Here is a 24024-nt window from a genome sequence, read left to right as displayed (position 1 = left end):
ATCATGATCGGTCTACGATGATAATGGCCGTCTCGTTTCTCTTGTCATTGATTGGTTTAGGTATGGGTATGTGATTTAATCCTGAACAATGAGCTGTGAGGGAAAATTTGTAGGAAACTTTGGGTGATGATTTCTTAACCAATAGAAAGAGACATTTGGGAGGTGTGCTTTGCTAGTGTTGAAATAGTTGTGTTGTGGCACTTGGAATCGTTGCAGCTATTGTGCAACCACAAGGGGAGATGTTGCCCACACACTGAGAATATCGGAGTCGGAGGATGGATCCTCCATGAAGTAACATGTTATACTTCTCAATCAACCAACCCTGGGACCAGCCACTCCTCCACCAATTATTACGTGAGATAGGAAACTCCTACTGTTTAACCTATTTTCAGGTAGGTACTCTAACTTGCAGCTGACAGCTTTCTAATGGACATAGCATGTAAAGCCATTAGCATAATGCCTAACACATAATATTTGCACAAAAAATGGCAGGTATTATTATTTTTTATTATTAATTGAACTTCTTTTCTATTCAATTTAGGTCAGGGATTATAGTGCCAGGCCCCACTCAAAAATATTTGCTGCAAGTTGGCTTTGGTTTTCCTTGGTTTCTACTCTTTGCTTCCACCTAATGAAATTATGGGGGCTCTATTACACAATGTGTATCAGTCCTCCTTCCTAGCCTTGAGTTTGCCACAGATTTGACACAGTTTTTAGCCTTTTAAGTTTTCCCTTGTATTTGACCTCCCTTGATATATGGTTGTGATTTGAATAGGAAGAAAAGAGGGCTTCTGTGTTTGAGGTAAAAACACACTACAATTGAGAATTATTCAGGGAAAAAGCTTAGTTTCATGATTTGTCGTGGGTAGTCCCAAGTTAAGCGTTGTAAAGGCATTTGGAGGGCAGCTTGTAGAGAGTAAGGAGTTGGAAATTTATCTGGTAAATCCCTGGAGGTTTTTGTCTGGTGAGGCAGTCAGCTGAAATTAGGTGCCCTGCCCAAGGTCATTCAATGATGGCATGACCAAAGAGGGATTAGAATTCACAGTCACAGTGCCTGGAATTCCTGTGCATGACTGCACTCTGCTACGTGATGTTACTCGGGGGCAACACTAATTACTGTGGCAACAATATCTCCGGAGAGCAAGGGGAGGAATAATGGTGCAGTCGTTGGCTCATAGAATGGTACAACTGGAAGACATCTTGGGGAGTCTGTTCCAACACTCTCATTTCACAGAGGAGGAAATTGACATTCATAGAGGTCAAGTGACATATCCAAGGTCAGTCATATGGCCAAAAGTGGCAGAGCAGAGATGACATTTGTCTTATGATGCTTGACTTAGTGCTTTTCCCCTACTGAACTTATTTAAAAATTCTCTTTCTAGCATTTTATGACATGAGAGCTTCAAACATTTGGCAAAATTACAGACTGCATTCTCTTACATTCTTTTATTAGATCAATTGCTTGATTTATTCTACTGTTTAGTTTTGACAGAACTTCCTTGTGTGTCTTTTGAATTCCCAGCCAATGTGCTAGGCCAGTGCTTGCTTTTATGGCTGATTTGTTAAGACATATTTGTGAAGTATGTCTATCATGTAAGAAGGCTGAGTCTTTTGTGGCTCTGGAAGCCAGTGTTATTACTCTACATTTAAACAGCATATATGAAAACTGGGGAAATACTCCTCATGGCTGAACCATCATTATAGACCACCGATTATGTGGTAAGAATTGATCTGGGCACATAAGATATATCATTTTTATACTTATAAAAAAATGGAGAAAGTCAATGTTACTGTGGCAGTCTCACAGATGGTGAAATTGGGGCTCAAGGTCATATAGCTAAAAGCTGTACAACTGGAATTAGGAGACAGGCCTATGTGAATCTAGAGCCCTTAATGGGTCTACAAAAAAAGAGGGAATGAGAATTCTGATGGGTTTAGTAATACAGAGAAATAATTTGACACCTAAGGCACAGACCACAGAGGACAGTGTTTGGGGTAGAGTGACCTGGGCCATCTGTGGAGGTAATGAGGGTGCTGAATTCCAGGAAGGGCACCTACCAGAAACCAAGAAGGTTGCCTATTTCACAATGTTGCCTGGAGCTGGTCCTGCTTCTGAAAACCTACCAAAAATGTGTTTGGTTTGGAAGGCAACATGGTACCATCCACCAGCCAACTGGAGATGCCAACTGGGGTTGAGGTTTTCAGACTGATATTTCATTCATAGAGGGAACTGCACTCTTGAATTCTGCATTGTGGGGGAGAAGTAGCCTCACGGAGCTTTGACAGATGGTATAGAGTAGGGGGTTAGCACATGGGCTGTGGATTTAGACTTGGTGTGTCAAGTCCCAGGACACCAGTTACCAGAGCTATGACCTTGGAGCAGTGTCTTTCACCTCTAAATTCTCATCTCTAAAGTGGGATAATAATAGTACTTACCTTATAGCCTTGTGGTGAGGGTTCAATGACATGATGCATGTGAAACCCTGAGCACAGAGCCAGGCACTCAGTAAATAAATGCTACTGTCATCATCCGTGTTGTGATTCTGGTGGCTCTGTGTGAGGAATCAAAAGAGCAGGGCTCTACTTTTTCCACTTTCTCTACAGATCTGCATTGCTACTTTCTTCAGTAGGTCACACACATTTTCTGGGCTTTGGTGTTGCTGTAGAAAGTCAACACAGGAGTATGCTTCCCATTCATCATGGTGTCACATGGGAAATAGGAAGACACGTGGAGAGAATGCCTGGTTCCCATCCTGGGCAATATGTTGCAGTCACGGATGATGCTTTTGTGAAAGTAGATTGTCTCTGAGCCAGATTTGAAGCCAACCTACCAGGTCCCTAAAAATGGCTCTAAAAACCCAATGTCTCCTTTGTACCTGTGGGAATTTAATTTACAGAGGTGACTGAGTGGGGATACAGAGAGGCCAATGCTATTGAAGGAAGAATTATTGCTTATATTTCCCAAGAGGAGGTGGAACATCACACATGCAAGGACACGTGGCAAGCACCTGGTACAGCTGGAGGCAGAAAGGAGCGAGGGGGAAGCTTAGGCTAGAGCCTTGTTTCTGCAGGAAAGGGAAGGCAGGGCGGAGTGAACAGTTTAGGACTGGGTAGTTAGAATAATTTTAGGGGGCTTTGGGCTAGAGGGGTGATCTCTGCTTGCCTGATACCTGGCCCTGGGATGATTTAGGGCAGGGGAAATATTGGCTTGGTGTATTAGAGTTAGATAAGGAGATGGTTGGGGAATATGGGCTTGAGATTGGTTGGTTTGCATATGAAAGGCATGCTTGTAGGCAAGTTACCATCTTGAGGAATTATTATAGCTATTATAGCCTCTCCCCAGGTCTGTAAGATAACCCAAATGTTGAAACATCAAAAGGTACAGAAAATAAAACAAAATGATTAATACACTGATTCATCTGGTCCCACCCTCATTCTCTGGTTCCCCAACCCTAAAGGCTCTCTGAAAATACACAAAATCATAGATATCAAAGTCAAGTGCACAGGTTGAGCAGTTTTCAGGGAAAATGAAAAGAAAAGCAACGACAAAGAAAAGAGTTATGAGAAAACCTGCCACAACCCATTCTATCTTTTAGTAGCTAGACTAGGCGACCAGTGAATTCGCATCAGCCCTGCATCTGTCTGTTGCTGGTTTAGAGTCCTCAGTTTCTCTGTCTAGAAAGAAGTCTGTGTTACAGCTGTGGATTTTACCCCACAAAAGCAAACACCACCTAACTGTCACCCACACAAGAGCACACATGTTGTGAATTATTCACTGTATCTGATTTTCTTTTACAGCAACTATTTTGTAACAGGTGTAAAAGATTTAAAAGGCTGAATCAACTCTCATAGAGCAGTGTTTTACAGCTGCTTTGACTTGTTAACCGATGCACATATTCCTGAGCTTTGAGCATATTACAGAATTATGATTCATGCTTATCCACACTTGTAGCCAAATAAACCGGAAACCCAGACCTTGCTCCAGTTTTATTGCCACTGATTATTCTCACTGTAATTTATCTTGTATGTGCTAATGGGTGTTTTGCTGATAAAGGTCACTGGGCATCAGATAAAGGAAAACAAATCTTGAGACCACAGCTTTGGAAGGATTGCATTTATTCTCAACGCTGCACAAGAGTGTTTTCATTTTTTCCAACACTACTAGTCATATACGTTGCTTTGATCTCTAAAATTTGACCTCTCTAAACATTTATCAGGCAACTACTAGACTGTAAGCTCCTCCGGGGCCTGTTTGTATTTTTACATCCCTTTCATAAGCAGCACACACTAGCAGCTAAAATGAATACTTGATTAGGTAATTGTTTTACTGCAGTGTTTCTCAAGGTATACTCCATGGTTCACTTAAGGTTGAAAGGATCCATGTGACGGGCATTAAATGAATAAATTAAAAAATGCAGTCCCTTTTAGTCTAGAGCTCCTTACATACAATGGCCTACTTACTAGTAAATAAGTTAGTTTACTAAAGGTTCTAAAATTAGGTATACATATTTTTATTGAGCTTGTTGAGTATTCCACTAGAGACTTCTAGAGTTCGTTGAATATTCTAAGATAGCTTGCTAGCATACAATACTTAACATTGTAAAACTCCCACTGTGTGCACACACACAGAGATAGTTGAACTTGACACCATATTTAGAAAGTATCTTTGTTATCAGCACATCACAGATTTTTTTCTTGAGTTGGTCATTCTTTTCAATTTCTACTATTCTTTTTTTTTTTTTTTTTCTTTTTAGAGACGGAGTCTCACTCTTGCTCAGGCTGGTCTCGAACTCCTAAGCTCAAGTGATCCTCCCGCCTTGGCCTCCCAGCTATTCTTAATTTAACTGCTATTTTCAAAATTTTGCTTTTGCAATCTTTGTCATTATTGAGGGTTTCTTTTAATAGGAAAGTGAAATTGGGTAGAATATATGGACCACAGGATATTTTGCCTGCCTGAGTTGTCCCCGGCCAAAAAATGTGGACAGCCACAGCCACTAGACCTGGACCTCTCAGGTCTTGACGTTGTGACTGACTGTGAGGTTCTGTGTAAACAATTTGTTGCTACTAATAATAGAAATACCATTTGTGATGACTTATATTTCTGTATAAATTGATGAAGACTCAGGGTTCCTCCTGTAATAATGCAATTCTTGTTCACTTGCCTTTGCTACGCTTTCCTGAATGGGAAGGAAAGGGAGAAGAATCATGAAGGTGGAAATTGTACTTAACCTGAAACCTGCCTTGTCAAAGCCACATCTGCAGTGAGTGACTTGCTGGTATTTGTAGTAGTGGTGATTACCAGTTATTGTAGTGCTTTTGAGCTGTGACTTCGTGGCTTCTACAGTGTCTTTTCATTTCTTTTTCCCTGAGTATGAAAAGTGAGTTATCGAGGGCCTCAACAATGTTCCTACTCCCTTACCTGTATTGTAAATTTAGTTTTGGCATGTGTGTTCACTGGTGTAGTACTCCATTAAAAAAAAGTTATCCAGGGTCAATCGTGCAATACAGAAGAAGGCAAGGGAGCTATGATGGTTTTCTAGAACTGAACAGTCATGATCCCCAAAATACAGGTACCCAGGATGAGGTTGTGCCTAAAAAGTCACAGCATCATTTTTATCGTTTATCAAAAATCTATGCATTGCAAAATTTCAGTTTTAAACAGTGGTTCGTGTGTGCTTGTTCATAAATAGAACTTATATCATTAATTGATTTAATAAACATTTATTCATGCCTTATGTGCTGGACACTGTGCTAGGTGCTGGATATAAAATGGTCAATAAGGTAGACATGGGCTCCTTTCTCCTGAAGCTCGTACAGTCGTCTCCCCATATCTGCAAGCGATATATTCCAAGATAGTGCCAAGCCTTATATATGCTATGTTTTATTTCTGTATATACATACAGGATAAAGTTTAATTTATAAATTAGGCACAATAAGAGATTAACAACAATAACTAATAATAAAATAGAATAAGTATAACAATATACTGTAATAAAAGTTATGTGAATGTGGTCTCTCTCTCTCTCTCAAAATATCTTATTGTACTATACTTGTCCATTTTTTCTGACCGAAGTTGACTGTGGGTAACTGAAACCATAGAAAGCAAAACCACCAATAAGGGGAGAGGCCTGTAAAATACTGGGGGTGGGTGTTAGGGGGTGGCGTGGGGTGGAGGTGAGGGATGGGGCCAGGGATATAGATAAGTAAACAGGCAATTAAAATACAGGGTGTTAAAGCTTTGGTAGGGTCAGTTTGGAGGCCCATGGGGCACACAGGGAGAGACATATAACCCCAATTTGAGGGGGCATGGGGGAAGCTCTTAGGAGGGAAGTTATATCTAAACTGAGATACAAAGAATAAAAAGAGAATTGATGTATGATATTACCTGTAGAGGATAAGTCTAGAAAAAGAAATCAAGGTTCTTTTTTCAAGATATAGTTTTAAAGTTTTAAATTTGATTTGCTATGTTGTCTTGTAAGATATAGATGTATTTTCCCTTCTATGACCTTTGGGGCTGTGTGCAGTGGCATACAGCTATAGTCGCAGTTACTCGGGAGGCTGAGGTGGGAGAGGATCACTTGAGCCTAGCCTGGGCAACATAGCAAGACCCTATCTCTAAAAAAAAAAAATGAAAAAGAGTTTTGGAATCTTCAAATGGATGATTATATCATTGATGTGCTTATAAAGTGCTTCAGAATTCCATATCCCATTTCCATCTAAAGCAGAATGGCAGCATTTGATTTACTGGACAGAAAATTAATTCTAAGATTTTCCATGGTCTATTTACCCCGCGTGGAAGTTTTTGCTGTATGGGAACAATGCTGTATTTGTGTGTGACAATGTGTGAAAAAAATTGAGATCTGTTTAGTCCACACTATTTATCGAGCATTTTACTGTCCCAGGCCATGTTCCATGTGCTGGAGATACGGCAGTGAACAAAGCAACATCTTTGCCCTCGTAGTACTTACATTCTAGTGGGGAAAACTGACAAAAACGAGTTGATGTGTAGAATGTCAGGTAGGGATGAGTGTTAGAAGGAAGGTAGGTAGAACGTGATGGGGTGGGAGGAGGCTATTTCAGGTAGAGTGACTGGAAAAGCCCCTGGAATGAGCTGACAGCTGAGCAGAGAGCGAGTGCCATGGAGGAGTGCAGCTCTCTGGGGAAACAGTGTTCTGAGTGGCGAGGTAGGAGTGTGTTGTATTTTCAATTGACTGCCTGGAGAACGTGTGGAAGGTAACATGGTGGTACAGGAGTCAAACTTGAACCTGGCATTTTTAGGAGGAAAGAGAAAAGCCTTCAACTTTCAGATCTCTGTCCAGGAGCCTCATAATTGTGCCTCAGAGAAGTAACAGTTCTGTCAGAGTCTGGATCATTGGCTCATATACCCCAGGCTATTTTTATTTCTCTTCCTGATATTTTATAGGCCCAAAATGGTCTTCTATCTTCAGTTTCCTCTGTTTGTTTAGATGGATGTCAGAAAATACAAGGATAGGTGTTTTTCTTATAATCACTGCTTTTCTCTTTCCATTATAGGCACATATACTCAATCTATCCAATTCTTCAGTCTAGCTGGTGTTCGTATTTTTACAAAACAGGAAGAATTTGAGATTAATGAAACTGATTCTATTTACTCCGAAATATTACGTGAGGCAGTGATCTGCACCTAAATGTTGCTTCTATGAACAAGATATTTCGGTGGCTTTCTCTTTCCACTACTCTCAGCCCACGGGTCCCTTGCATCCTGTGAGCAGGGGAACTTTAAGCAGCCCCTGAATGGCGTACGTCAACTTGAGTAGTTCCTCTATGAGTTGAAGCAAGTTAGTTATGGGAAGAAATAAATCCACAGTATCATAAATGTCAATATTGATTATAGTTGGTCATAGAGAACGTGTCTGCCCAACAAGGAAAGCACTTCAGGTCACACACTGATGTTTTATCAGCCACTGGGCTAACAATATAGTCAGTTTTAATACAAAACATTATACAGACACTTTTCTTGGGATGATAAGGAAAAGAGGATCTATCTTTTGCCTGGAGCTGCTAAGAGGGTAAGACGTAATTCAAGAGCCATTGGACATCATTTTGTCGTCCTAAAGGGAAGTACTACCTGAAAATGGAGCCAACCCAGGGAAAAGCAGAGCTGTGGCGCTGTTTGCGAACCTAGAGCCACCCACACCGGAAGCCGGGTTACCTCTCCCTGGTCTTTTCAGTTATTTGAGCTAATGAATTCTGAGAAGAACTTACTTTTTTCCCTGCATTTAAAATTGGTCCTTTGCTTGAGACAAATCGAGTTAGGTTACTGTCACCTGCAGGTGAAAAAGATTTTTCATCTGGCTGCCTGTTGGTGCCTCCCAGCAGGACACTGGAGCATCCAATAAAAGGAAGAGGATGAGGAAAGCCTTCAGTTGCCAAGAGGAAAAATTTCAATGCTGGGCATATGATGGAATCATTCAAAGTACATAAATCAGTTAGTGCAGTTTTGGAAGTTATGAAACCTAAGTCTTTGTTCTTTCTGCTCTGCTATAAATGGAATAGAAAAAAAATCCACCACAACCATGTCTAATCTGAGTTCTGCTCTCCAAAAGTTTCAGCCATGCAAAGCCAATGTTAAAAGATATCTTCCAGAAAAAAAAATACATAAATTGGACTCCACTAAAATTAATGGATTTTTTTGTTTTGCATCAAAAGACACTATCAATAGAGTGGAAACGCCATCCACAGAATGGGAGAAAATATTTGCAAATCAATAAGAGATTAATACCCAGAATATATAAATAACTCTTACAACAAAACAACCAACGTGATTTAAAGATGGGTAAAGGACCTAAATAGACATTTCTCTAATTAAGATATGCAAATGGCCAAGAAGCACATAAAAAAATGCTCAAGATCACTAATCATTAGGGAAATGCAAATCAAAACCAGAATGAAATACCACTTTACATCCATTAGAATGACTATCATTAAAAAAATTAGAAAACGTGTGTTAGTGAGGATGGAGAAATTGGAATCTTTTGCATTGCTTGTGGGAATGCTATAGCTACTGTGGAAAATGATATGACAGTTTCTCAAAAAATAAAACTTAGAATTACCATATGATCCAGCAATTCCACTTCTGGGTATACACCCAAAAGGACTGAAAGCAAGAATTTGAACAAATATTTGTACAGCCATGTTCAGAACAGCGTTATTTAACAATAGCCAATGGGTGGCAATAACCCTGGTGTCCATCAACAGATGAACAGATAATGAAATGTGGTATGTACATATGATGGAAGGTTATTCAGCCTTAAAAAGGGAAGAAGATGGTAACACATGCTATGACATGGATGAACCTTGAGGACAGCATGCTAAGTGAAATAAGCCAGTCACAAAAGACAAACACTGTATGATTCCACTCATGTGAGGTAGTTAGGGTAGGCAAATTCATAGAGATAGAAAGTAGAATGGCGTTGTCAGGGGCTTGGGAAAGGGGAAATGGGACTTACTGAGTAATGGGTATGGAGTTTCTGTTTGGGATATTGAAAAAGTTCTGGAAATAGACAGTGGTGATGGTCCCACAACAGTGTGAATGTACTTAACGCCAGTGAATTGCAAACTTAAAAAATGGTTAGAAAGGTAAATTTTATGTTATGTATATTTTACCACAACAAAAAATAAAGTTAAAGGATATCTTCCAGAAGAATGGTGCTTAAGTTAACAAACAGAACATGCCCCCAGTCCTAATCAGTTGATGTTAGGCAGAAAAATGGAAAGGGAGGAATGATTTGTTATAATGATTCAGATTCATCAGCAAAACTAGGGTTTTAAAATTCAACTAAATACGACAGTTGGGCCATTTGCAAGCATGGAGCCTGACTGCATGAGCTTTCATCTTTCACTGAAGGCGGAGAAAGAGGAATAACAGACACTCATTGATTTTTTTATGCTGCCTACCTTTTTTGCTTCTTCATAATTGTAGCAAGAAAGAAAAGCCTGCCTTTATTTTTAATGTAGCAGTAGCTCTGCTAGTTTTGTTTAATTTAACTATTTAGATGCTTTGTTTCCCTTTTATGTTCTTAATGTAGTCAATATGAATTTATTTAAGTTTGAGTAGACATGATGGTCAGTGGTTTTGTGCCACTTATTCTCTTTACTCTTCTAGATAGATCCATTCTTAGCCCTTCTCTCTCCTGTTCTCTGATTTTGGAGGAGGTAACTCTGGGCTCCATCACTGTCTGGCTTCTAGCTGGGTTTGGCCAATGAGAGGTAGCAACAGGAGGTCAGAAGGTGAGGGGAGAGTGGTCTGTGTGTTCCTTCTTTGGTGCTTCCTGCCTTTCCACAGTTCTGGCGTGGCCAGGTTTCTCTCTCTCCCACCACAGCACCTGTAGGGCAGCTGTACTGCCTTCACTAAAGGTCTCACGGCATCCTGGAAACACTATTTTTCTTCCGTGCACATTCAAGCCTAGGAGAGGTAAAAGTTCCTGACTGTTGCTAGTCCCTGGGTGTTCCTTGATCCTGTGTTGGTTTCCTTAACCATGCCCAATGACCAAATCCTTGACCTAGTCCCTTCATTATGCACTCTTCAATTAACCCTTTGAGCACGCCATTCCTTTCCTTCCAAGCCTGACTGATAACCACCAATACATAGACTGTTCTGATGCTTCTACTTTTTTTAGAAATACTGATGTGCCCGGAGAGAAGAGGCTAAAGGGACAGGTTGTTATTGATGCCTTGATGTCCATACCTCCCAAATTCACTGATTATATGTAAAGCAATTAGCACAGTACTTGGCCCATAGTAAGCTCTCAATAATAGTTGTTGTTGTGTTGTTGTTTTAATAGCCAAAGAATGGTAACCATTGTCTCTTTTTATTCATTAAAGAGATTAGCCTAATTTAACTGTTGATATTTTATTGTATTTTTTAGGGGACTTAATATATGTCAGGCCGCTTACTTCATTTTATCATAGCTCGCAACAGTGCTATGAAGAAGTATACAGAATTATTATTTCTGTTACAGGTGGGGAGACCAACACTTAGAGAGGATAAGTGATTTGCTCGAGATCACACAGACAGTGAGTAATGGAGCTGAGATTTAAACACAGGCTGTTGGCTCCAGAACCTGTGTTCTTACCAAGACGTCCACAGCCCACCAGAATAAGGCAGACATGGTCCCTTTCTTCTTAGAGCTGGAGGGGAAAACAAAACGAGTAATTACAAATGATGCATCTTACCAGGCAGAACTAATCTTATCCCAAGAAAGTGACACTTAAGCTGAGAACTGAGAGAATGAGCCAGACACAAGAGACATTGATCAGACCTCTCACCTGCAGATGTCGGAGCAGGTCGAGGCAGGACTGTCTGTCTTATCTTGGATTCCTCCAGCAGCACCTAGCATCTTGCCCTGAACAAAGTCTACATGAAACAAATGTTTCTTGACTCTATTAAAATTAAGATATTTAATTTTTTTCCCCATTGATGATGACTGTTTCTGGTAGAAATCTTACTTAATAATTATTCATAAATCAAAGTCTTCACAGTGCCTTTTAAGGTCACAGAATCAAATTCTCCTCTCAGTTACCTGTGACACCCACTAATTTCAATGGAAGTGACATGTGTTTACTGGAAGGGAGAATTTGGTGGATGAGATATGGCATGGCAATCAATGACAATTCCAGCCCCTTCACACGCATATTTAGTATCTATAACCATTGTTTAAGAAGATTACATGCCACATGAATTAGAGCTTGTGGAGTTTGGAGCCACCTCCACCTTTTGATAGTTGTATGTTCCTTATCCTCTTCTCTTGTTACTTTCCTTCTCAGATTAACATCATGTTATTAAAATTTTTTTTCTGGCACCTAGTTTTCCAGGTTTAGAAAGAACTGTAGCATAAGGGATTTTTTTTTAAGACAGAAATCTTTTCTGAATTAAATTTTAGTGGGGAAAAAGTTGCCAACTATTGCTTCCTGAAGTTCTTTCCAAATTGGAAGTATTGCCAATCCGCAGCAGTTCAGCTGGGTCTGTTTGCTGCCGACCCCTGGACCCACTCAGGCCATGTGCATCTGTTCTCTATTTTCTTTGCACCATGCTCAGGAAGGAAATGTCGCCTGTTTAGGTTGTGGTTTTGGATCTGGAATCATTTGGGTATCCCTCTGCGTGTAACAAAATATTTCAAACAAAGAATAAACATGTAAATGTTTAGTGCCTGGGAGCTGTAGTCTATAGGTAGAGATGTATCAAAACACTTTCTCATAAAACTTTCTAATAACACTCTCATCTACCTCCAACTTCGTTTACTTTTTTCCCTCCTTTTCCTTTCTTCTCTGTCTCCTCCACTCAGATTATATGATGGAAAAAAAGTTAAATGAAGAGTTTAGAAACTCAAGTTCTGGTTGCAGTTCTGCCGTTGACCTTGGAATCAGAGACAAGTCACTGAATTTCTCTTGGACCTGATTCTTTCTTTTGTTCGATATGTATTTGTTGAAAACTTACCATGAACACTATTTTACTTGGGATTCAGAGGGGAAGAAAACATACATAGTCCTTGGTGTCATGGAATCTTTTGCTAACATTCCAGTAGGAAAATGAGATGTGACCACAAAGAGACAGAACCCAACATTGTGATGTGAAGTCAGACACATTTGTCTGTAAGTCTGTGGCTTCTTTGTCTATAAAATGGGTAGAGCATTATATATGCTATATCTCCCAGACATTAAATCATTATTTATTTATTTTTTGAGACAGGGTCTCACTCTGTTGCCTGGACTAGAGTGCAGTGGCGTCATCATAGCTCACAGCAACCTCAAAGTCCTTGGCTCAAGCCAACCTCCTGCCTCAGCTTCCCAAATAGCTAGGACTACAGATACACACCACCATGCTCAGATAATTTTTCTATTTTTTGTAATGATAGGGTTGCCCAAGGCTGGTCTTGAATTCCTGATCTCAAGCAATCCTCCTGCCTCAGCTGCTCAAAGTGCTGGGATTAATAGGTGTGAGCCACGGTGGCTGGTCTTAAAGCATTATTTAAAATTCAGCATATGCAAAGGATCTAGAATAGCCAAAATAATTTTTTTAAAAAAAACAAAGTTACAGGATGTCTACTATCTCATTTTATGACTTACTATAAAAGCTGCAATTATCAAGACAGTGTGGTAGGGGCATAAAGATAGACACATGGATTAATGCAACCGAGTTGAAAGTCCAGAAATAGACCCACACTTACATGGTCAATTGAGTTTTGATAAAGTGCCAAGGTAATAAAAGGATACTCTTTAATAAATCATGCTGGAATAACTGGATCTCTGTATTAAGAAAGATACCTTGACCTTTTCCACACAGCATACACAAAATTTAACTCAAAATAGATCATAGACCTAAATCTAAGAGCTAACACTATAAACCTTCTAGAATGATATATAGCAGAAAGTCTTTGTAACCTTGGGTTAGGTAAAGCTTCTTATATAGAATATAAAAAGCATAAACTATCAAAGAAAAACAGATAATTGGGTTTTATAGCGATTAAAACCACTAGCTTATCAAAAAACACAGTTAAGAAAAGAAAAAGGTAAGTTATCAATTAAGAGAAAATATTTGTAAGGCATATATTTGACAAAGATTGGTCTCTAGAAAACATAAATTTCTCTTACAACTTTAGAAAACAATCCAATAATAAAATGAGAAAAAATATTTGAATAGACAATATATGAAAGAAAATATATGATTGCTCAAAAAGCACATGAGAAGATGCTTAGCCTCATTGGTAATTAGAGAAATGCCACTTAAAACCACCACAATGGGAGACCACTACACTCACACTAGAATAGCTAAGGTTAAAAATACTGACAATGACAAGTGTTGCTGAGGCTGTAGAACAACTAGAAATATCATACATTGCTGGCGGGAATGCAAAACAATGCAGCCATTTTGAAAAATGAAGTTCCTTAAAATATTAAACATACACTTACCATGCCACCCAGTAATCCAGCCCTTAGGTATTACTCAAGAGAAATGAAAGCATCACGCTTACTGAAAGACTCATATGAATGTTTATAGTATTATTTCACAATAGTACCAAACTTCAAACAATCAAAATGCTCATCAACTGGTAGATAGATAAAATGAAAATGGTGATAAACAACAAAATATTAACAACTAGAAGGAATGGAGTTGGTGGTATTCAGGACACACTACCCTAAAGTATGACTGCAGAAGACCAGAATGTGCCACCTTGGAATATGCCTTTTTGGCATAAATATTATTTTGAGAATTAGCAGACATAGGAGAGCTCTGAAAATGAGAGTAGAAATTATTCTTTTGTAAGAGAAATTTGCATCTCTTACTAAATCTCCATTGTAAGGGTGTCTCCCTTTCTGCACCAGGAGGAAAGGATGACTAAATACTGGGGACTCTTACCAATGCAGAAGGTACTGACTTAAATCTTTACAACAAATCTGAGCCTTTGCCCAATGAGAATGTTCTTGAAGAAAATAGAAGGGGGGAAAAAAAACCCCAAAAGCAAATCTGAGCCTTATTTATGGTGCTTTTCCTGGCCACCTCCCTATTTCTGAGCCTTTTCCACACCTTTCTTTATTTGATTCAGGGCTATGGTACATATAGTATTTAAGTCTGAAGTCTAAGCAACTCTTTGAGATCACTTTGGAGATTTTATTCACTTTTTCCTTTGTAAATATAATGTATACCTGTAAATGTAATGTATTAAACTTCTGTATGTTTTTCTCTTATTTAATCTGTCTTTTGTTACAGGAGTCTATCCCAACTAAGAACTCATGAAGGGTAGAGGAAAAATTATTTTTTTCTCCCCTGCAGAGTATTGATACAACAACGTGGGTGGATTTTAAAAGCATCATACTAAGCGAAAGAAGCCCAAAACAAAATGCCACATATAGTCCTATATGATTCCATTTACTTAAAATTTTTAAAAAAAATTTAAAAAAGGAAAAAATTGGTGAATTTCTTTGTTGTAAATTATTCTTCAAGAGAGCTGTAAACACAGTTGATTGAAAACAAAAATGTATGGCTCACGTCTGTAATCCTAGCACTCTGGGAGGCCAAGGCGGGAGGATTGCTTGAGCTCAGGAGTTCGAGACCAGCCTCAGCAAGAGCAAGACCCTGTCTCTACTAAAAATAGAAAAATTAGACAGGTGCCATGGCAGGTACCTGTAGTCCCAGCTACTCGGGAGGCTGAGGCAGGAGGATCACTTGAGCCCAGGAGTTTGAGGTTGCAGTGAGCTATGATCACACCAATGCACCCTAGCTTGGGCAACAGGGTGAGACTCTATCTCAGGAAAAAAAAAAAAAAAAAAAAGTACTTGGAACTTACAGAAAGCAATTCTACAAGGTAATATTTTGGCAGTTTCAGAGGACAAAGGAGAAGTAAAGGAGAAGTTCACAGTACAGTAGGAGAATTTCTGAGGTTCACCCGGGAGAAACTTCCATTCAATGGAACCCCAGAAATCCTAGGCCATATAGCACTTGACTTAGGACACTCTGGAAGCACAGGCAGAAACGTCAGGCACAGAAATAGTTTTCTTATCACCCACACAGAAATCTCAGTCAGAGGCCACAAGCTGTGTGTGGCTTCATTGCTTTATCTGGCTAGATAAATCCTTAGAGGTTTTTCCTCATCTGCTCCCTGGAGCCCTGGAGGTGAGAGGGTAGCAGTGTGGGGCAGCCCAGCCTCCCTGGGCTTGACTCACTGACATGGAAGGTGTCCCCTCAACGCTGGCATTTCTGCAGCCCTGCAGTCACTCATAATGCTTCACTGGGAACTTTAGGTTTTCCAGTTTCCTCTGTGACTCTTTCGCTGCATGTTCTCTGCAGGACTTTGATGTTTCCTGTGGTGCTGGTTTCTCAAGGGTGTCAGCATCCCAAGCAGTAAAGAGCGAAGGGTTACTTCTCTTAGGAGACGCTCCGAGCCTGACTGTCTCCCGTCCCCAATCCCTCCATCCCATGCTCTTAGTCCCCAACTTTCCTCCCTTTCAGCACTCGGTTAGCTGCTACCTCTGCCAGGAGGTGTTGGTGAAGAACATGATTTGTCCTTGAAACTTCCCCTGTCTGAACAGGCATCTTAGATACTCACTCCTGACTTCCTACCAACTCCTTAGAATCATAATATCACAAATGATTGGAAACCAAAAAGACTTTACAGAAATCTAGATCCAGGTTTCCCAAAACGTCTTCCTCAAAACTGCAGGGTATGAATAGGTGCTCAGTGGAAAACAGATTCCATTATCAAATGCATTTAGAAAATGCCAATTAAACGGGTTTCTCTTTACTGTGTCCTACAAAAAGTCTCAATACTCCATCATTTGATAATGATCATGACGACCTGGGATGAGGGTTAATAAGGAGTGGGGATATGATATGTAGTGTTTGAACAGAGAAACATTTCATCTTTCAGATTGCAGAGCAGCAACAGAAATATGTATCAAATAGAAATATCCTGGGGCCAGGCGTGGTGGCTCAGACCTGTTATCCCAGCACTTTGGGAGGCGGAGGAAGGAGGATCGCTTGACACCAAGGAGTTTGAGACCAGCCTGGGCAACACAGTGAGACCCTGTTTCTAGAAAAAGATAGAAAAATTAGCAGGGCATAGTGGCATGTGCCTCTAGTCCCGGCTACTCAGGAGGCTGAGGTGGGAGGGTCAATTGAACCCAGGAGTGTGAGATTACAGTAAGCTATGATTGCTCCACTGCACTCCAGCCTGGGAGACAGTGCGAGACCCTTGTCTCTTAAAAAAAAAAAAAAAAAAAGAAAGAAAGAAATATCCTGCCAATTGCCAACCATATCTCTAATCACACATGAAATTTTAAATATTTTAGTAGCCACATTTTAAAAGTGAAAATCAGGTAAACCTAAGTTTTTAAACTTTTTAATACAAATTGTGTTTGTTTATTTATTTACTTATTTATAAACAGGCTTTATTTGTTAGAGGAGTTTTAGGTTCAACAGCAAAACTGAGTGGAAAGTACTAAGAGTTCCCACATACCCCTGCCCCCATACACGTTCAGCCTCGCCTACTATCTTAAGTTTAATAATATATTTTATTTAACCCATTATATAAAACTGTTATTCTTTCAACATCAATTATGATAAACATGGTTAATGAGATACTTTACATTTGTTCCTGGATCCTGCTTTTGTTTTTATATTTTAAAATGTGGCCCCAGCCACATGTCAAGTGCTCAACAGCCACATGTGGCTAGTGGCTGCGTTATGGGCTGATGCACAGGGCCAGATGTTCCAAGGAACATACTTTAGGAACTGCTGATCCAGTCACACCCTCTGGTGATACAGATGAAGTTGCAGAGACCTGAAAGTTTGAAGTGATTTCCCTGAGTTACAGACTCAATTAATTTCAGAGCTGAGATCAACACAAAGGTTTCCTGACTCTCATGGGGTAGTTCTTTCCACTACACCCTGGCTGGAAACACAAAGCTTTTTCTTTGTAGGAGGGAGAATTCCAGCTTCCTTCCCTTGTCCTGCAGAAGAACTTCCTTCTATTCCTTCTGAATTGAATTAGAATGGAACTTAGTCTAGGGACAAAGAGGAGCTGAATTCGCAGTGACTATACACAGCCTTTCATTCTACCGTGTGCTTCTTGGAGTCCCCATGCTGTCTTTCCTTCTTGGGATTTCATGGCATCCACAGATTGTGTTTCTTATTCATATAGGGGGCTCTTTCAGGCCGTAGTGCACTAGGACCCCTAACTATGGAATTGCTGTGATGGCCCCCGGGAACTTGGGCCCTGGAATGAGGAGGAGGAGAGGAGTCTTCCATTCTTCATCCTTTTGACAAATACTCACTGGACACTCACCAGGTGCCAGACCCTGTTCTTGGTGCTGGGGACACATAGATGAACAAGGCAAGTTTGGATTCTAGTGGCAGGAGACAGATAAAACACATATATGTAAACAGACAGCGTGTCAGATGGGAGTAAGTGTTATTGAGAGAAGGCAAACGAAATATGGGGAAAAGGGCATAAGGAATGGAGGTAGGTTGCAGAGTGAGAGATTCCTTTATTCTCTGATCATGGTGTTTGTTGATGGAGAGGGGGAATTGATTTAAGGAAAACATCCTTCTTAGCCTGTATTACTATTAATAATTTGTATTAAATGCCTGCAATACTTTTGTGAACATGTGGGTCCTTTTAAGTAAATAATGAGAATATTTATTGACAACTAAGGTACATCCTACTCATGAGGCCCTGTGCTGAGCAAATAGCATTCAACAATTCAATGAGAGACGGAGGGTCCTTGCTATTTGAGTATTCATTTTCCAAGTTCTGCAATTAAGAGGTGTCAGGAAAACAAAAATTGTCCTAATGAGCTAGCCATTTATTAAAATGTGTCTCCATTCAAATATCTACTCCTGTTTTATCCTGACCAGTGGACCAATGGCCCTTATTGGTCATAACCCCATCGATTGCAAGATATTTACAACATGAGACTGTACAATGAAAATATAAAGCAGATGGATTGCCAAGGGGAAAAGCACAATTTGCCAAACATTTAGGATTTCATGAAGTTGATGAAAGTGATACACGAAAGGTACTGGAATTCCTTGCAAGCCATTGGCAAATGAGAATTTGACATGACTCAACCTATTAACAACTGAAGAAAACAATGATGGGAACAGTGACGAGTACTTCAAAAGGAAGGAACCAACGCCAAAGGAATAGAAGAGATCCTTGGAAAACTTGGTCAAGTCTTAGAATAGTTTTGCAAAATATATATCCTATAAATCTTCCTTTGGGGGTCAGATATGAAATGAATATATAGTGCTATCATATAATTTAGTTTGAAAAATTTAACAAAAATCTGCTAAATAATCTAGTTGTTGGGTTTTCCCCTGAGAATAACTGTATAGTTGAAATTTTAAGCAAAATTTAAGATAATTGTATAATTTGTACAATCTTTAGTTCATTGTTCAAGAATATATCTTAATAATACCTATTTTTTTCAATGACGTTTGGTGCTTTTAAGTGGCATTTTCCAGGTACCAATTACCCTTGAATGACAGGAAATACCCTGCATGTGCTGTTAGTATCTATCTGCACTTTTCAAATGAAGAAACTGAGACATGAAAAAACTTAGGTAAATTGCTCAAGGTCAAGTACCAGGTGGAGGTGAATAGCAACCTAGCCAACCTGAATCCAGACTACATCTCCACTACACAACAGTGCCTCCTAGAGGGATCACATTTGTTTAGCTGATCTTGACAAAGCTGAAACTAAAGCCTTGTTTAAAAGGATGTTTAGTACCCATTTCTTGTGGACCGTGGACCTCACAGGTAGGAATGATTCTACCTTAAATTTTCAGCTCAAGGTGGTTTTGAGCAGTAAATGAGTACATTGTCCATTGTCTCGCCATCATATTTTATACAGTCTAAAAGTTTGAAGTCTAAACTTCCTAACTGCTAGTTAAAGTCTATTATCTTTGTGTTTGCTTAACTTCTGCAGGACATATCAAGGAAGTTAGACATGTCTATTATAAATGTTGGGTATCTAATTGGCTTACCTTATAGCTGAGCCAGAAGGCAGACACTAAATAAAGAAAACCTCTTGGCTCACAATGACATACTGTCTTTGTACATCTTTCAAGCGGAGGAAAGATAATGGCCACGTATGATTTTAGGCAAGACTGCTGATTTGCAGTCTCTTCAGGAAATTGTAGTGTTTCCGAGGACAATATTCCTAGTCAAAATAGATTAAGCCTGAAGCCAAAGTGATGACCACAGTCAAAGTTAATTATACTGTGTGTTTGGCTGGAAACAACTGGAGAAAATAAGTTATCATAGCAGACAGTCTACCCTATAATCCCTCTTTTTCCCCAGGTCCTTACCACCAGTGGGATGTAAGAAAATAAAGTTTTCTCTTTGAGTACTTTGTATTGTATTTGCAGATGGGCAGAAAAACTACTCATGCTGATGAAATGGTGTATAGGGTAGGAGAGGCATACATAGGTTTTAGGGGAAGACTTGGCCTGTACTCACTCAGTTTTAAGTTTTCAAAGAATGCAAGGCAACCCTGTAACATTCTCTGGGGTACAGAAGGGGGATATGCTGCTCTCTGGTAGCTAAGACCAAGCCAGCTTGACAGAGGAGCTAAGAAGGTAAGGCTTATCTTATAAAGATGGGGGATATCAAGATTACTAGACCACCAGCAATCTACTTTTGGGTATAGACCCAAAAGAATTATAAGCAGAGACTCCAAGAGATATTTGTACACCTATGTTTATAGTAGCATTATTCACAGTAGCCAAAAGGTGGAAGAAACCCAAGTGTCCATCTACAGACGAATGGAGAAACAAATGTGGCATATACATACAAACAATGGAATATTAGCCTTAAAAGGGAAGGAAATTGTGACCCACACTATAACATGGATGAGCCTTGAAGACATTGAGCTAAATGAAATAAGCCGATCACAAAAAGATAAACACTGTATGATTTTATTTTTGTGAAATACCTAGAGTAGTCAAATGGATATAGACAGAAAGTAGAATGCTGGTTTCCAAGGATGAGAAGGGAGAGGGGAAATGAGGAATTATTGCTTACTGGGAACAGGGTTTTAGTTTGGAAAGATTAAAAAAAAATTCTGGAGATGATGATGGTGATGGTAGCACAATGTAAATGTACTTAATGCCATGTAATTGTACACTTAAAAATGGTTAAAATGAAAAATCATATGCTATTACAAAAAAAAAAAAAAAAAAAAAGATTATTTGGCCAAACAGTGGTGCGGGTGGTGCTATTGAGGTGACGGTGGTAAAGGAGATGAGAAGAAAAGAAACACAGCCCTAAATAAGATTTCCTAACTAGGTTATGATATGAAAATGATTTTAGAAGTAAAAGGAAGTCTTGCCAAGTGATAATAGTAATAATTTTTTGAGTGCTTACCAATCACCAAGGATTAGCTGGAGTGCTTTATATTATGCATGGACTCATTTCTGCTTCACAAGAACCCCATGGGGGCAGGTACTGCTGTTCTGCCCTTTCGAGATTTAGCAAGATTAGCCATCTGCCTAAGGCATGGAGCTGATGAGTGCCCAGAGAGCCAGGAGTTGAAGCCAGGATATCTGAGGAGTCCAGTGGTTCTCAAACATTAGTGTGCATCAGAATCCCCTGGGGGGCCTTGTTAAACCAAGATTGCTGGACCTCACCCTTGGAGTTTCTGAGTCAGTAGGTCTGGGGTGGGGGCCAAAGATTTGCATTTCTAACAGGTTCCCCCAAGGATGCTCATGTTGCTGGTTGGGGAACCACACTTTGAGAATGAGTGGACCAGCCTATGTTCTTACCCACTACGAGGTAACAGTAGAAGGAAGGACTGGCTCTGTCCCAGAGAAACCTGGGGGAAAGACAAAGGGTAACTCGATGTGTTGACAGGAGCCAGAGTAGCTCAGGGAGTGATGAGCAGAGTTCACTACCCCGTATCAGCTGTGCCACCCTCTGCTGCAACACAGGGGCAGCTGCTAATCTCCACCAGCAAGGTCTGAGTTTTGAGGTATTTTTCCCATGATGTAATGAACAAAGTTTGATAGAGTCATACATTCTTGTCATTTCCTTTCCTCTAACCTATCCAAATCTTCCATGTCTTTGAGCTCAACGTGAAATCCCATCTGAGGTTGATCTCCTGGCCCTCACAACTCAGATGTATTTAAACTGAATGTTATACAAGTTAACATTTAATTATTCTCTAATTGATTTATGTGCCTTTGCCTTTCTTCCCCAGCTAGCTTCAAAGCTTTCTGGGGTCAAGGATAGTGGCTTATATTTAGGTAGGTCTTCCAATGTGGATAGAACAGTCTTAGTCTAGATGTATAATCAATGATTACTGAAAAAGATTGCTCAGTGAGTTAGAGATTACCGTTACATCAGTATTAATAAAAATCAGAGCAAGCATATAATGAAAATATTTCAGAGAACTAAATGTTGGTTAGCTGCTTGCAGACCTGTTGCTAGTCCAAATGGTGACTTCTATAGAGGCCCCTGTGGCTCCAGACAGCTAACTGACATCCACACAAATCTAAGAAGCCTGTGAGGGGGTGGGTGTGCCCTGAAATTGTGCAGTGCACACCTTGCACAAGTCCTGTCCCTGTGCATTGTGTGGATCATACAAGCACACTGCTCCCTTTCAATGTAGGTGATGTCCTTGTAAATATCACTTCTAACAACTCTTCTGTAATTGGTACATATTTCTATAAACTGCACTTTCACAATACTCTATAATTTTCTGATCCTTGCTCTTTCTCCCTCATTAAATTTGGTTAATTTCCCCCATTACATTTGTTAATGAATGCCTTAAGGGTAAGGACCGTGTTTTAGCTTTGTATCGCTGGTGTCTGGAGAAGTATACTGCATGCAGTAGGTTCTGAAAATAAATGTATGCTGAGTGCAGGAACGAGTGAATGAAACATCAATAGTCACCGTCAGATTGTTTGAAGCTCTAGATGTGGTGATACACAGTAAACTGCCTTGAAATTGCTTGGAGAAACAGCAAGACAATAGGCAAGTTCAAGGGAGAAACGGTTAATGGTGCCTTCCGAGTGTTGGTAGCTTACCTTTGCAGAGTCCTACAGTGGGTTTTCTTAGCATTTCCACTGACAATCCAGAACGGCAGATGGATAATTTCATCCTCCTGTCACACATGAGAAAATTGCTGTTGTCCGAGTTCCATAAATTCTGCAATTTTTTCAGTATCATTTGTCCTTGATAAGCTAGTCAATTCAGGATGCCTGTTTCCTTAAACAATTGTGGTGCTCATATTAAAGGCCTTCATGGGGATATTCCATTTGAGAAATTACTATGGAGACACAACAAAGCTCCTAAGTGCCTTATTTTCTCCTTTTCACTCCTTTATTTAACTTCCTAAAAATACCTACTTATCACTTGGCTTGTGTGTCAGTCATCGGTGCTGTTTAGCAGGTGTTTCCAGAGCTCCCCCCCCAGCATATAGCAGGATGGCACTTCCCTGTCCCCCTTGAAGTTAGACGGGCCAGGTGACTTGCTGTGGCTGGTGAAATGTGAGCAGTGGGGTGTCTGTCACTTGCTGGTGGAAGTTTTAAGAGCCGGAGTGCAATTCCCTACCTTACCCTTCCCATTGCACTGGTGAGGGGTCAAACTGAAACCTTCATCAGCCTGAGGTCTCTGAGTAATTTCTATGAGTAATATGTTCACATTCCTTATTGATGGGAAGTCAAAATGATCAAAGGAAACGCTTCTTTGAAGTGCCTTAGAGAAATAACTGGCTAGACCCTTGTGTTTCAATTCCCCCCTTTTATTCAAAGACATTACTTCATAGTGCATTATGATCTGCGTGAGCAAGGGTGGCTTCAAAGGCCTATGCCAGATCAGCAGTCCTTCCCAGGGTAAACACAAGTCTACTGTGTCTTTGATTAGTGCCCTTCACAGCCAACAGTCCCTGTCATTGTTAGGAACCCTAGACTCGGAATTACAAGCTTTGTTCAAAAAAAAGGGGACTTCCTCCTCCATCCTGAGAGTTGTCTAAAAGTTGTCTAGGCTCCCTTGTCCTTTGCAGTTAGGCCACCCTCCATCTTTTGCCTCTCTTTTGTTCTTGGTATTCTACAGAGGTAGCCCGGGCACTTTACTTGCCCATGTCCAGAGCTGGGCTGTGATGGATGCCCCTAAAGGATGGGTGACTGGCTAACTATTGGCCTTCGTGGCCACTGATCCTGCCTTGGCCCCTTGGAGCCAGGGCTGACCTTGGACAACGTATTGAGTAGGCTGACTTTGTTCTCAGACCCACACATCCCTCTTCACACTTGGGCAACCCTATTGCATGAGACTATTGGGGGATGGACTCTCCCACTACACTTCTAGCTATGTGACCTGGAGCTTAAAATCTCTACACTTCAGCTTCCAGAGCTCTTGAATGCTGGTCTTAGTGCCTAGCTCAAAAGTGATTGTGAGGGTTAGATAACGTAATACGTATAAATGCCTGGCTCATCGTCATCCCTCCACAGGTTTTAACCTTTATTATTAGCTGTATTGGTTTTAGAATT

The 24024-nt window shown here is 40.1% G+C and overlaps 1 protein-coding gene across 4 annotated transcripts in view; it reads left to right on the top strand.

Moving 5' to 3' along the window:
- Positions 1–253: 253 nt before the first annotated feature.
- Positions 254–24024, top strand: part of LOC138396844 (putative uncharacterized protein encoded by LINC00269) — a 63771-nt gene continuing 40000 nt past the window's right edge. For all 4 annotated transcript variants that reach the window (XR_011235724.1, XM_069490529.1, XM_069490531.1 and 1 more), the window contains exon 1: positions 254–392. The gene's annotated coding sequence lies outside the window, so the exon portion shown is untranslated. The remainder of the gene's footprint in view (positions 393–24024) is intronic.

Source organism: Eulemur rufifrons, chromosome 16 (genome assembly GCF_041146395.1).
Source record: "Eulemur rufifrons isolate Redbay chromosome 16, OSU_ERuf_1, whole genome shotgun sequence".
NCBI classification, from domain to species: Eukaryota; Metazoa; Chordata; class Mammalia; order Primates; family Lemuridae; genus Eulemur; species Eulemur rufifrons.
The sequence above is the reverse complement of the archived record's forward strand: the minus strand, read 5'-3'. Positions and strand labels throughout refer to the sequence as shown.